Genomic DNA, 15,926 nt, shown 5'->3' on the forward strand with positions numbered 1-15,926 from the left:
AACAATACAGAGGATTGTTAAGATAGCGATCCCTCAAGATCGAAGGATCCTGAGAGATTCGCCAAGCTGTTAATTTGTAGTTATCCTTCTGTTCTTTTGTGCTGATTGGAGATCTCCTTTTCCTTTTTCTGGTTGTTACGCTCCAATTTGGATCGCCTTGTTTGAACACGGTTCCCTGCCAAAGGGACAGTTGTTAACTTGGTCTTGTTCTTTCTTTTTGGATGAAGGTTTTCCGTTTTCTCCTTTTTCTGCATAGAAAAGGGTAATTATTAGTTAATTCATATTACAAATAATTCTTCTAGATTCTATCATATTCTTGTGTCATATGCCTAGCTCATGATGTGAAAAGGTTATGAGTTTTGAAGAAAAGATAACAAAGTAAATGAAAATAACATACCTTCTCCAGTGCCCAACACCATTAGCAGATGACCTCGAAGCACAACACACACGACAAATCAAACGGCAAAACCCCAGCACACCAGATCCTAAGCACCATAACAAGGCCCCCACAAACCATCATCCTTAGTAGCATTAAAGAGGAAGCATGAGTGGTAGTCGTGTAGAAGAAATGCAACATGATACCATCCCTTAAGAACCATGGCCAAAAATAGGGCAATATCTTAACAAAAGTGTCGAGCCATGAACAAGACCAATATTTGGGGGTGACATTGGCAAACCAAAACCTCTAATGACAACGACAATGACAATATATGGCATGCAAGGCGAGCAAAATCGACAACAACATGCCCAACTCCAAGAGACAAACATAGCCTCCTCCAAACATTGGTGGTAGACACGAGGAAAAGCAAGCAGGGCATTGAGACGAAGGAAAAAAAGGCATGAACAAAGAAGGCTCAAATCAGGGGTCCAAGGTGACTAGGGTTTCAGCCGCCCAACCCTCGACCAAACACTTCTTGGATTGGGAAACCTTTAGCCCTCTAGGAATTTTTATTTTATTTCTTAAACTTGTAATGATATTCATGAAAATATAGAAAATGAATTATGTGAGGGAGGAAGCTATTGAAAAAGTTTGGATGAAACTTCAGGTTTATTAGAATACTTTGTAATAAATAATTTAATAAGATGCTAATTAATACTATGTGATTGTTGGACAAAGCAAGGCAATTGTTATGAAACCAGCTCACAAAAATATAGAAAATATAGATCAATGCCTTATAAATAAGCCTCTTCGAGGGGGAAACCTCCTTTACATTACACAAATGAAAAATTGATTCTTGGAGGATACAAATGACAAGATCTCCTTTCTATCTATAGGAGTCTAGGGGGTCATAATATAATCAGAGCTGACATAACAATAATAATGTAAAGGCACAATAATAACAATAGTGGGCTTCTATGGGGCATAATAATAACAATATGGGGACTACATAGGCACAACAATATAATAAGGGGGTTGCACTAATAACAATAATGGTTTACACTAGTAGTATAGGGACTTAACATGCCCCTATCCTTAAAAAAGTGTTGTCCTCAATGCTTGAGTAGTTCTGGATGATTCTGTATAAAATTCTTGTCCTCCCATGTGGAATCTTCAGTGGGTAAGTTCTTCCACTTGATGAGATACTCTGAAATTGATTGATTTCATCGTTGTTGGGTTCTTGTTTCTGTGGCTTTCCAATATGATTTTTCCTTCCTCATCAAGTTCTGGCAATATTGTTTGAACTGGAATCTTCTCATTATGTAAGGTCACCATTTCTTAAGTGCATGTAGTCTTGCCAACATTTTCTTCTCATATATAGCTTTGTGTAAATACTTTTTTTTGATTGGATGCCTTTCAAAAGCAATGGGTTTTTCTTCTTGTGTTAAAACATCACCAATTCCATTTCCTGATGCATCATATTCCACAATAAATCTTTTTGTGAAGTCTGGCATAGCTAAGACGGTGCTTGGCACATTTCATCTTTAAGATGTTCAAAGGCCTTTGTTGCTTTTGGAGTCCATAAAAATGCATCTTACTTCAATAATGTTGTTTTCAGAATGTTTTTAGTCTTCATTCTTATTTGATGATATCCTGAATGAAGATCCAACTTGGTGAAGTAAATTAATCCATGCAATTCATCCAATAATTCATCAATGACAGGAATGGGAAATTAATCTTTAACAGTGAGTTTGTTGAGCTCTCTATAATCTGGACACATGCTCCATGATCCATCCTTCTTGTGCATCAATACTACTAGAGAAGAGAAAGAAATTTGACTAGGTTGAATTATACCAGCCTCTAGCATTTCTGCAACCATACATTTAATTTCACTCTTTTGGGCACAGGGATATCTATAAGCCCTGATGTTTGGAAGAACACTTCCTGAAATCAAATGAATAGAATGATCATGATCACGAATAGGTGGGAGGCCTTTGGGAGTCTCCAATACCTTGGAATGATTGTTCAAGATTTTTTGGAGATCTGGAGAAATAGATGATTTCGATGTGGGAACCTCTAGAGAACATAATTGTGAAATTATACCTCGTTTTTCTTTCTTTAGAATCTTTGTCAATCCGTCAGAGCTGATTATCTTTCTTGGTTTCCCAGTGATATCCCTTAATTCAAATTCCTTTCTTTTTGAAGAAAATTTCATGAAAAGTTCTTGAAAATTAGAAGCTATTGTACCCAAGGATTATAGCCATTGGACTCCTAGTACAACATCAACACCACCCATTGGAATGGAAAGCATTGGGATATTCAATACATATTCTCCCATGTACAGCTTGATATTATGGCACTTTCCAGAGCAATTTATGGTTCCTCCACTTGCAACCATCACTTGACACTCTGGTGTTGGATATAGGAAAAATTTCAAATCCTTGGCTATCTTACAATGAATAAAATTATGGGTATTGCCTGAATCAATCAACAATATTACATTTTTCTTCTTGATACGTCCTTCTATCTTGATAGTTTGAGGAGTGGTAATTCCAACCAATGCATTACACGATATGGTCGGATTCATTTCTTCTTGCTCGATGTGATCTTTCACTTCTTGAACCTTTTTCTTCTTGATATGTCCTTCTATCTTGAGAGTTTGAGGAGTTGTAATTCTTGCCAATAATTTACAAGATATGGTCGGATTCATTTGTTCTTTCTCTGGGGTTGGTTCCTAGTGTATATCCTCTCTTTTTGACATTTCTTGATATTTTTCTTCTTCCTCTTCACAATCTATGTAAAATAATTTCTTCTCAGCACACTTATGACCTTTAGTGTATTTTCTATCACAAATGTAACAAAGCCCTTTTTCTCTTTTTTCTTCCAAATTTTGTGGTGCAAACCTTGTAGGTTGTGGAAGGCTAGGAGAAAAAACACTTCCATATTTATAATTGTGAGTGGTGGGATTCCTTATTCTCATAATTCTGCTTTCAATTTTTCTTGCCAACCTGAATGTCTTCTCCAATGAATCAGGTTTCCAAAGATGAACCTCATGTTGAATGTTATCCTTTAAAGTCCCTATGAAGACATCAACCCTTTGCTTCTCTGGAATATCATTTACCCTTATATTCATTTTTGAAAGTCCTCAATGTGCTCTACCATTGAACCCTTTTGTTTTAGATTTATCAATTGGATAAAGAAGATGTTTCTATTTGTATCCTCATAATGTGCTATCATTTCCTCTATGAAAATTGATCACATGACAAGTGGTTTATGAGAACAAAGCCCTTCATACCATAAAAATTGATTCAGTTCTAAATATAAGGATGCAATACATACCTTTTGTAATAGTTTCACCTCATGTAGATCAAAATATTACTCCATCTGTAGTATCCAATTTACTGGATCCTTGTCATCAAACTTCCTTATATCACCTTTGCTTGATTTTAGGAGCTCAATATTGAAATGACTGTAACTCTGTAATTTCAGATCTTTCAGTTCTGAAATTACGACCTGCGGTAGCCCTCTGCATCCTCTTTCCAATGCCACCAGTCTAATCGAAATTGGATTCTCCAAGAAAGATTTATGCACAATCTCTCAAGATGACCTGATTATATACCTTTTTAGAAGAATGAACTTTTACGAAGTGCCACATGTCATTGTTTCCACCTTCAAACCTGAAACCAATACACAGAAATATACAGGCCTTCCTCTTTCTGTAACTTCTTACGAAACTTCAATGTGATGCTCAAACAAAAAGTTGCGATGCTTTTCCCAAGATCACCTGTTTGGGATGTAATTCAGGGGCTTGCAGAAACCCTAAATGTCTTGGACTGTATCTCCAAAAATATAGTGAAACAAGATCTAAAATTCAGACTCAAGGTTCAGCGAGATTTTGTCTCAAATGGGTTTCTTTTTTAGTTTTTGAAACAACGCAGAAAAAATAATATAGCGAAAATTCCACAATGACCTATTTAGAGTAGCGAAACCTTAGAATCCAAAGCTCTGATACCAAATGTTATGAAACCAGCTCACAAAAAGATAGAAAAAATAGATCAACGCCTTAGAAATAAGCCTCTTCGAGGGGGAAACCTCCTTTACATTACACAAATGAACAATTCTTGGATGATACAAATGACAATACCTCCTTTCTATATATGAGAGTATAAGGGGTCATAATATAATCAGAGCTGACATAACAATAATAATGTAAGGGCACAATAATAACAATAGTGGTCGTCTATAGGGCACAATAATAATAATATGGGGACTACATGGGCACAACAATATAATAAGAGGGTTGCACTAATAACAATAAAGGGTTACACTAGAAGTATAGGGACCTAACAACAATGCATTTATAATGATAATGATTGGATATTACAAAATAATACTTAAAGTGGTTGGCTAGATTGTAGTTATTGTAACCCTTAATACATGTGGATGACAATTTCAAAAACTTTGTTGTTTATGATATACGAAATAAACTAATCTATGTAAAAGGAAAACCAGATATACGTTGTTCTACTCTTAAGTTTTGATTACCCCAACCAATCTTATGATCCTATAAGCCTTATGTCTATCAATTCCATTGGCCTTATGATATCTTATATGCAATTTACATTGTTGTTACTCCTACGAACATTTTCTATACAAACTCAACTCATAATGGCTTAAAAATGATCCAATCAATTGAGTTTCCCATGAATTACCAAAGCCACACGGTCTTATGTGCAATTTCCTTTGTTGTTACTCCTAAGAACATTTTCAATACAGACTCAACTCATAATAGCTTAAAAATGATCCAACCAATTGAGTTTCCCATGAATGACCAAAGCCACATAGTTAATTTCTCTTAGACACCCTCCATATTTGGTGTTGTACAATAGACCAGCCTTCACCATTGTGATCTACAAGCACAAGCAAGTCACTTTTACCAGGAAATGTTGTTGTTCCATACTTGTTGGTTTTGGATATGCCATATACCTGAATGCACACCAAAGATAATTGCAGCTTTGTTTTAGTAAGCTTGCATTTAAGAAGACATCACAAACACAACAATCATATATTTGAGCAGTGCTTATACCAAGGCGGCCCAGGAAGTCCATTTGCGTCTATAAATGCACGCTCTGCCATTACAAGATGGTTGTTCAAGCTTCTGAGCTCCGGACTTCCATTCTCAAGAGCCTCCACTTCCCGAATTCACAGCATTATAAAGTGTAACTAATCCATAAATGTGAAGCCTGTATATTTGTTGCATGAGTTTTGAAGAAGAAACCAAACCTGAGCTTTCTTCGTAATCTGCAACGCAACTTTTCTGAGCTCAGCGATGAATTTGTGCAATGGATTTGTAGACACGAAGGAAGGCACATCGACATACCTTAACTGTGAGTCTAATGTATCCACTTATAACTGTCCCAATTACAAGGAAAACACGTTAAAAATTTTCAAATTTGGATCTTCTAAGTATAAGAAGTTGATTTATTTTATAGTTTCTTTAAATTTTTAAATTTATTTATTTATAAAAAAATTAAACCTTTAATTATTTTCATTTAAGCTAATCCAACATCTATCCCTCACGTTGACTGTGGATTCACTTGGACTTGAACAACGGCCTGGTACTATATATATCATAAAGTACTCAAAGTGTTACAAGAAGACATAAGTAAAAGGATCTCCTATCTTGACAGTACAGCACCTAATTCTCTCAATGCAAATGTGAAATTGCGGTAAAGACCCTACGTGGAGATTGTCGGCATATGTGGCATAGTTAAGAGGGAGAACCTTTGCATCCGCTAGCTTGAGTGCCGTTAGACCCAGATTGCTCCCACTGGACAATAGGTAAGAAATCAAATGCTTCATTAGAGTCATTAAATTTAACTCGAACCATCTTCAGAGGGACAAGGTATGTTTGCTCTGCACAAATTGCACAAATACAACATATTACAGGTTGTGCTGTGGGATGTATGTGCCAGTATGGAATAAGGGGCATGAATATGGTTTTTTTTTTTTTAATTAATCTAGTAACTACTTCTAAATCCAGTAGAAATTATGTTGGAAGTTGAATTTAACTTGAATTAAGTAGGGATTAAGCTGGGAGTCAGTGTTCCGCTTCATTGTTGGGAACTTTATTTATGAAATTTTGTTTTAGAGTTTTTTCTAGTTTTAAAATGACCCAGTTCATTTCATTTCAAAAAATAAATGGAAAAATTGGGAACTTTGAATCTTAAAAAAACCACCATCACCAGAAATGAGACAATATGTAATAATGTATACCCCATATAGAACACTATATGTTGCAGATATATAAGATTGTGCATGTGGATGCAACCTGTAAAACATTGAGATCCACACAACTTGTGCATGGTTGATATCCAGGGCAATGTAGGAACAATGACAGTGTACTTACGTGCAACATGCCTATGGAAAAGCGAGTGGCCATATTTTGCAATCCACATGTAATCGTCATACGGAGAATGATACACCGGAAGTCTATCATCAATATATATGATTTTCTATATCCCAAAACGGTGATTTCGTTACCTTTTACAAAACTGAAGTTAGTGCTTGGAATCCCGACATGCTGTAGAAATGGGGCATAATCGGATCCCCCTCCCCCTAACCAGTTAATTTGAGATTGAAATATTTAATAATATCTTTCCAGCAACACCTATCTTTCCTTCCGGTAGGAATCAGATTAATTCATCTTCTTTTAATTAAAGAACAAGAGCACTTACAGGAGGATGGGAATATTGGCCGGAAGCAGTCCATGATTCATAGATTGTCTTTCCAAGATTGTCTGGATCTTCCACCTTTTTCAAATTAAAGTATACTAATCAATTCAAAGTATTATAATCAGTCTCTTATTGGCAGCTGCAAGTAGAATAGACCCACTTGAATCAAATATCCCAACTGACCTCTTTAGCTATATCATCAAGTTGGGGTGTTGAATGAAGTGTAAACCCTGGGCCCTTGACATCCTCATCAACATTGAGATATGCCACTGCAGATGAGAATAGTAGTTCTGCTCCACCCATTCCATGGATCCAATCTGCATTTTGTATGGGTTGACAAATAACATATATTTACTCAAAGTAGATAAGATCCATTAAAGTTAAATTTAACTCTCTGTTTTGGGTTAGGCACAGATTTATTCAACACCGAGGGATAGGTAATAATCTTTTCAAAACCTTTTTAGTCTGAGATGGATATTTTTAGTTTCCAAGAATTTTTATTTCGATAATCTTACTGGAACAGAGTGAATAAATCCCCTAATATAAGAGCTAGTTGAATTAACTTTTCTGCTATTAAAATAAATATCAGAATTTAACACTTTAATTTTTTGCTAATTAATCTTTTTGATATGATGGTCTAAATTGAAATATGCCAATATATTCTAGGTAAGGTATGGCCACTACATCAACATTGATGAAATTCACACAACTAACTTTCTTGAATATTTAAATCACATGTTTAAACCATACTTAAATTAATTTTTTACAAAACATGATTCAAAATTTACCATGCCATTTGTTGATTGCCAGCTATCAAGATTAACATGAAGCGAAGGGATATGGGGAGATGAACCAAACTAAAAAAACAACTTAGCAATTCAACATTTACAAAATTACAGTGAAAATTTAGTATTCTACACTATTGATTAATAGCCACGTATCTATCATTAACAATTAATAGATATAATGAGAAAGAACATTGTGCTACAGTTATGAAAGGTCTTCCATTCTTTGTTGTTAGCAATGTGGCACCTGGGCTTTTCGAATGCCCTCCTGTTACCATTAAAAAAAATCCAAAATATCACATCTTGCTCGATTAAAAAATACAAACAATCAACTACAACAACATGGCACCGGGTTATGAAATGCCCTCTTGAGCTCATTAAGAAAAAAGGACATTCAAAATATCTAGGGAATAGGTTTTCTGTAAGAAAATTTTTGTTCATGAACATTCTAGATCATATGACTACCTTCTATCGGCCACTGGCCATAGGGAAGATTAAGACAGATCATAAAGCTGAAGCAAAATAGCATACCTGAAGCAAATATTAGGAACGATCATACTACTACTATCTCTAGCCCTTTAGATTTTTTGAAGATTAATATGGATCATAACGCTGAAGAGAAAGATCATATTTGAAGAGCCACGGTTGGGACATCCAACTAATGAGGTTGAGACACCCAATTAGGCCACAACACCCAGAGAAGCTGAAGCCACATAGATTTGGTTGCAATCTAAGTTCACTGTATGTGAAATATCGCTGTATTTCCCTGATTGAATACAAATTTTTGAGGTTATATTTCAATGTTTCTTTCCACTCTTGTGCAAAGTCTTTTTTCGAAATGGAAATAGATTTAGAAATTTTTTCCTAACCATGATTTAATAAAGGAGATATTGAGCTTATGAAGATGATATTAAGAATGGAATATAAGGATCTGCACACCTCCCTCATCTTCTTTGCAATGAGGAGGATACCCTAATTGGTGCTTTGTGATGGAGTAGGTCTAGACGATGATAGACAAACTGATTATCAATTTATTCGAAGGTTCTCTATAAATAATCCTTAGTTTTGTAATTAACTATTAAATTGTTAGTCAAATAGTAATGCAATCGTGGATTTAGTTGAGGATGAAATATAAATTTTCTGCACAGCTGAGAATCAGAGCTTTAGTTGCTAGGTGTGCCTTGTTTCTGCAAATTTTGGTCACAAAAAACTGAGTGCAAAAATGATTTCAAGGTGGTCGATATACAAGAAGGAGGAGCCCAAATTGAGGCAACCGATGGAAATCATAATCAAATGCAACAACATGACAACATTCAAAATTACATTGAGAGGATAAGAGACGATTTCCACAGGCATATTGTTTTTGGCTTGCATTGCATTATTTTTGTAAGCAATCTAGGCAGCTCATACATGATGATCAACATATCATTATCATAGTCAACCCCATTCTACTCAGCAAATATTTCTATTAATGTAATGTTTAGCAGAACAATTAGGCTGAGAATATTTTGGATTATCATGTAGACTCTTGCATTTTATGCAGAAGCAACTGCAGCAGCTGCTAGAGCTTTGAGATTTCAGATGTATTCTAAAATCTAGTTGATATAAATTCTATTTCTGCCAAACTCATAGTTATTTTGTCAAGCTCTACCTTACCAACATTTACCCCAAGTCTAAATTTTGCTCAAGCATTCGTAGTTTTTTTTATGACTTTGTGAAGGAGTTCTTAGTTTTACTAGCCTCTTAAAATCATCTAATTGCTTCAAGCAAAGGTTAATGTTTTCTATAAATTCAAATTTCTGAATTGTTATTTAACAATTTAGAGTAGTTTGTACACTTTTTGTGTACTATATTTATACCAGAATCTGTAAATTTTAGTAAAATTCCAAACCCTAACCATTTGAATAAACGATTAATACCATCTACCCATCTTTGAATAAACCGTTAATACCATCTTCCCAAAATGACTGTTACTCCACATAATTGATTCTACTCAGTAAAATAGGTGTGACAATTCCTCCAGCATACTCACAAAAATATGATATAATGACATCAAGAGGCTCATCCATATCTCATGAAAGTATATTATAATGGTAGTGATTGCCTTAATTTCTTGAAGTTAATGACTACAACTTTTGAGAATTTATCACGCTCATCAAAAGCATTTTGTTATTACACACTACCATTGTAGACAACATTGTTTAGTGAATCCTTTAAACATATTAAAAACAAATGGTATTATTCAAAGGGAGAATTTATTCTTGTCATCATACTAATCAAATGAATTTTGTTTGGTAACGTGAGGTTAGCTTTCTTCTATTTAGCGAATCCTTTAGACATATTATGAACCAATGGTATTATTCAATGAGCGAACTTATTCTGGTCATCATTCTAATCAAATGAACTTGGTTTAGCCACGTAAGGTTATCGTTTTTCATGTATATATGTTTATTATAAATGGATTTATTAAAAATAAAAACTATATTTTTTTAATATATAAATATTTTTAAATAATAAAATATTATATATAAAGAATAATAGAGAATATGAAATAACCTCACGTGACCCAACCAATTTCATTTGATTAGAATGATGACAGGAATAAGTTCACTCTTTTGTTAATATCATTGGTTATTAGCATATCTAAAACAAATATTGTCAAATGATAAGATTAATCTATATATAATGGTGGAAACAGTTTCAACACTACTAAATTTTTTTGAACACACAAAATCCTGAAGTTTGATAGCTATAATCTAGATTTTCAAGAATTTCAACCCAATTTTATCAAAATATTACAAGAATTTCCATTATTTTCCTATCAAATTGTAACATCATTAGAATTATATATATATAATTAATAATTACGAAACCCAAACTAATCATTTCAAGTCAGTTCCAAAGTGTGTGTGTTAAAATAGATGATTTATTTTATACAAGTTTTGAAGAATTAGTTATGTTTAAACTCTCCTATATTATAATTGATTTTTAATAATGAATTCAATTCAATTGTGCTTTTCTGTATTCGATTCATGTTCTATGATTTGGTATCACAACTACTAGGACAAAGAGTGTGCCATCGCAAGTTACTTGAAGGAGAAATTCGAGCTTTGGAGCTGTACTGTTGTGCTAATACGTTTCTATGCTACGTTGACGTATAGGGTTGTGCAAACCAATGTTGAATAATGTGCATAAAAATTTATGGAGATCGAGCGAGTTGCTGGTTAGTTGTTCGAATTGATCTACATTTGAAATTAGATTTCCCATCATTGTAGTTGATTTAGATGTGAAATAAGTGCTGAGATAATGGGAACTTTTTAAAGTGGCGCAAGAGTCTAATTATTAGATATGTTTAGGCTAATATGTTTATTTTAGTTAGCTATGTTTACTTAAGGGTTTATAATATTTACTTTAAGGTTTATAATATTTACTTAAATACTATTTCCTCGGGTTTATAAAACATTGGGGTTTTAGAATTAATCCCTCAGGTTTATTAATCTAAGGGTTCGTATTCTTAGGGTTTATAATATCAATCATAGGGTTTAATTTAAATACCTTGGGATAGTAATCATGGCCAACGATGGTCAAACATGGTCCAATGTCACATTGTGTCAAAAAATTGTCTCAATATGAAAATCAAACATGGTCTACTATGGTCAACCATGGTCTAATGCCTCATTGTGACAAAGATTGTCTCAATAGGAAAATCAAGCATGGTAAACCATGGTCAACCATGTTTATTTTAGGGTTTATAATAATTACCTTAGAGTTTATATACCTTGGGTTTAATATCATTCCCTTGGGTTTCTAATATTAATCCCTCTAGTTTATAATATCAATCCCTTGGGTTTATTAATCTAAGGGTTCTTAATCCCAAAAGGTTTATAATATTAATCCTTGGGTCTAATACATGTTTATTTTAGGGTTTATAATATTTATTTTAGGGTTTATATACCTTAGTTTTATAATACCAAAGGGATTGATATTTTGCATTATGACAAAGATTATTTGCATATGAAAATCAGTCATGGTTAATCATGGTGCAATGCCACATTATGACAAAGATTGTTTCAATATGAAATTCAACCATGATCAACCATGATAATTCTAGGGTTTACAGTATTTATCTTGGTGTTTATATACCTTGAGTTTATAATATTTTTCCTTGGGTTTATAATACCAATCCATTGGGTTTATTAATCTAAAGGTTCATATTCCTAGGGTATAATATTATTCATAAGGTTTATAATATTAATTATAGTTTTTAATATAAATCTCTTGGGTTTATAATCATGGTCAACGATGATCAACCATGGTCCAATGTCACATTGTGACAAAGATTGTATCAATATAAAAATTAACCATGGTCTACTATGGTCAATCATGGTCCGCTGCATTGTGACAAAGAGTGCCTCAATATGAAAATCAAGCATGGTAAACAATGGTCAACCATGTTTATTTTAGGGTTTATAATATTTATCTTAGAGTTTATATACCTTGGGTTTATAATATTTATCCCTTAGGTATAATATTATTCCCTTGGGTTTTTAGTATTAATCCCTTTGGTTTATAATATCAATCCCTTGAGTTTATTAATCTAAGGATTCTTATTTATACGGTTTAATATTATTAATAGGGTTTACAATATTAATCCTTGGGTCTAATATAAATTGCCTTGGTTCATAAGAATGGTCAACCATGGTCCAACGTCACATTGTGACAAATATTTTCTCAATATGAAAATCAACCATGGTCCAATGTTGGATTGTGACAAAGATTGTCTCCATATGAAAATAAATCATGGTCAACCATGTTGCAATGTCGCATTGTGAAAGATTGTCTCAATATGAAAATCAACCATGGTCAACCATGTTCAACCATGATAATTTTAGGGTTTACAATATATTTATCTTTGGGTATTTATAAATTGGGTTTATAATATTCATCCATTGGGTGTAATATTATTGCCTTGGGTTCATAGTCCCTTGGGGTTTTAAACTCCAAGGGACTGTATAGTCAACCATAGTCAACCATGTTTATTATAGGGTTTATAATATTTATTTTAGAGTTTATATACCTTAGGTTTATAATATTAATCCCTTGGATTTAATATTATTCCCATGGTTTTATAAAACGTTAGCATTTTAGGGTTTATAATTTTTTCCCAAGGAAAAATTGTAATTTTCATTGATTTAGTAGAAAATTACATGTTGTAGATGCTAGAAGCATATGTTGTATGAGTGGTCAAAGCCATTGTCTGTGATGTTCTATCAAAAAATATATCTATCCTAAGGTTGGGAGACTGTTAATAATTACATATGATATGTTCTTGTAAAATATAGACATGAAATGTACAGAGAAAAAAGGATTAAATACATAAAAAATTCAGATAAGACAATAAAATTAGGGCCTATTGGCCCCATTCTGCTGTTGGTCCTCATATGGCCAATGGTAATAGTTGTAGAAGTCCTGATCTAACTGTTCTTGTATCAACCAGAGTGCCCATGTCTGGTGCGAGGCTCCTTTGGATAGTTGTTCAACAATTTGATTGCGTTCCCTGTATATATGATGATAAGAGATATAATCAAAATGTGTTTTCAGCATCATAGTTTCATCGAAAATATGCCGGAGTGTGTGAATGTGACATGCAAATTGATGATTAAACTAGTTTATGATTAGTTTAGAGTCACCAAAGATCTGTAATTGGCGACATCCCTTCTCAAGTGCAAAGTATAATAAATGATGAAGAGAAATAAGTTCAGCAAAATTATTTGTCCCATCCCCCAGTCCCATCTATATCTTATAGAAGTGATTAATTGTGATGTGAAATAAGATGCCCTTGCCACAACCATGGTGTTGTGCCGAGCCATCAAAATAAGCCCAAGGAGTGTTCCTGTCAATAATCTCAGCATAGATATTGTGAGCTGTGGGGGATCAGTCTTCCTCCGGGATGCTATGATAGAAAGAGATTAGGTGAGAAGTGACATGCGGCCAGTGAGGTAAGGTACCAGAGAATATGAGTTTATTCCTTTGAAGCCAAATACTCTAGTAGATCAATATGGGAAGGTTTCTAATCCTATGTTTTTGAGCTATCATCCACCACAATTGCCAAGCTTCCAAGATATCCTCCCCTTGCCACCTAGATTTAAGATTAGTGTAAGTACTTCTTGCCAAAAAGTAGTAGTAATAGGGCAAGTGAGAAATAGGTGATCAACATATTCTAAGCCATGTTTGCATAGAGTACACCAGGATGGGCCATGATAGGTTCGGTTGTGGAGATTATCCCCTGTAGGTACCTTGTTTTGGAGGATGCACCACATGCATAACTTAGCTCTGGGTGGCACCTTCAATTTCCAGAGAACATTTCACCACCAAGTAGAGACTGGGGGCTTGTGATAAGAAAAAATAAAGAGGTAATCATACGTTTAGGGTTTATAATATTTATTCCTTGTTTAATATTATTCACTTTGGTTTATAATCCCTTGGGTTTTTAGTATTAATCCCTTTGGTTTATTATCCCCTTTGGTTTATAATATCAATCCTTTGGTTTATTCCTAGGGTTTAATATTATTCATAGGGTTTATAATATCAATATGAAAATCAACCATGGTCAACCATGGTCGAACATCACATTGTGACAAAGATTGTCTCAATAAGAAAATCAAGCATGGTAAACCATGGTCAACCATGTTTATTTTAGTGTTTATAATAATTATCTTAGAGTTTATATACCTTGGGTTTATAATAGTTATCCCTTGGGTTTAATATTATTCCCTTGGGTTTATAATCCTTTGGGTTTTTAGTATTAATCCCTTTGGTTTATAATATCAATCCCTTGGGTTTATTAATCTAAGGGTTCTTATTCCTAGGGTTTAATATTATTCATAAGGTTATAATATTAATCCTTGGGTCTAATACATGTTTATTTTAGGGTTTATATACCTTAGGTTTATAATACCAAAGGGATTAATATGTTGCATTATGACAAAGATTGATTGCATATGAAAATCAATCATGGTTAACCATGGTGCAACGTCGCATTGTGACAAAGTTTGTTTCAATATGAAAATGAACCATGGTCAACCATGATAATTCTAGGGTTTACAATATTTATCTTGGGGTTTATATACCTTGGGTTTATAATATTTTTCCTTGGGTCTAATCCATGTCTATTTTAGGGTTTATAATATTTATTTTAGGGTTTATATAACTTAGGTTTATAATATCAATCCATTAGGTTTAATATTATTTCCTTGGGTTTATTAATTTAAAGGTTTGTATTCCCAGGGTATAATATTATTCACAAGGTTTATAATATTAATTTGTTGATGGTGCTGAACCCGCCAAAATGTCGGGGGATCTCCCCGGTAAGAAGTCCCAATTAGACCTCAGACTGTTTGGTGTGGGAGTCCCAATAGTGGGTCGTACAGTAATGTCTTGACCGCAGTTTCACACAGAGGCAAATAAGATGTAATTGTTGGTAGCAAGGGTGTGACATATGCGGTAAGTCAAGGAAGGTGCATGAATGGTCCTAACACACGGAAAGTGAGGTGAGTGCGCCCCTTGGAAACCTATAATAGCATGGAATTAATAAGGGAACACACGAGAAACTATGCATCACAACATGGAAGGAAAGTTAGTTAGAAATCCAAAGTGATGGTTAAACCAACAACAAATTTGAGAAAGATTCATACATAGATATACAGAAATAGCTACACATGAATGCGTAAACAAATAGGTACATATATAATTTAGAGTACTCAAGATAGCTGAAATACAATACAACATATGCATGAAACATGTTGGCTCTGCTATATTAAAAAGTGTAAGTTCCAGTCATACAATACATCCATGTCCAACCACTAGTTCCGACAATGGAATGTTACATCCACAATCGCCTGCTTCTCCAAAGGGATATACTAGCTTTGCGTAGTGGAGAAGCCAAGGCTCATTACAATATTATCCAAGCTTTCTCTAAGATATTCCTATCGGAAGCTTGGCTGACCAAAAGCCTTTATAATGAGTTAT

The sequence above is a fragment of the Pinus tabuliformis genome, chromosome 5_2, assembly GCF_031772625.1.
Source record: "Pinus tabuliformis cultivar Carrire ecotype Pingquan chromosome 5_2, CPIR1, whole genome shotgun sequence".
In the NCBI taxonomy this organism is placed as follows: Eukaryota; Viridiplantae; Streptophyta; class Pinopsida; order Pinales; family Pinaceae; genus Pinus; species Pinus tabuliformis.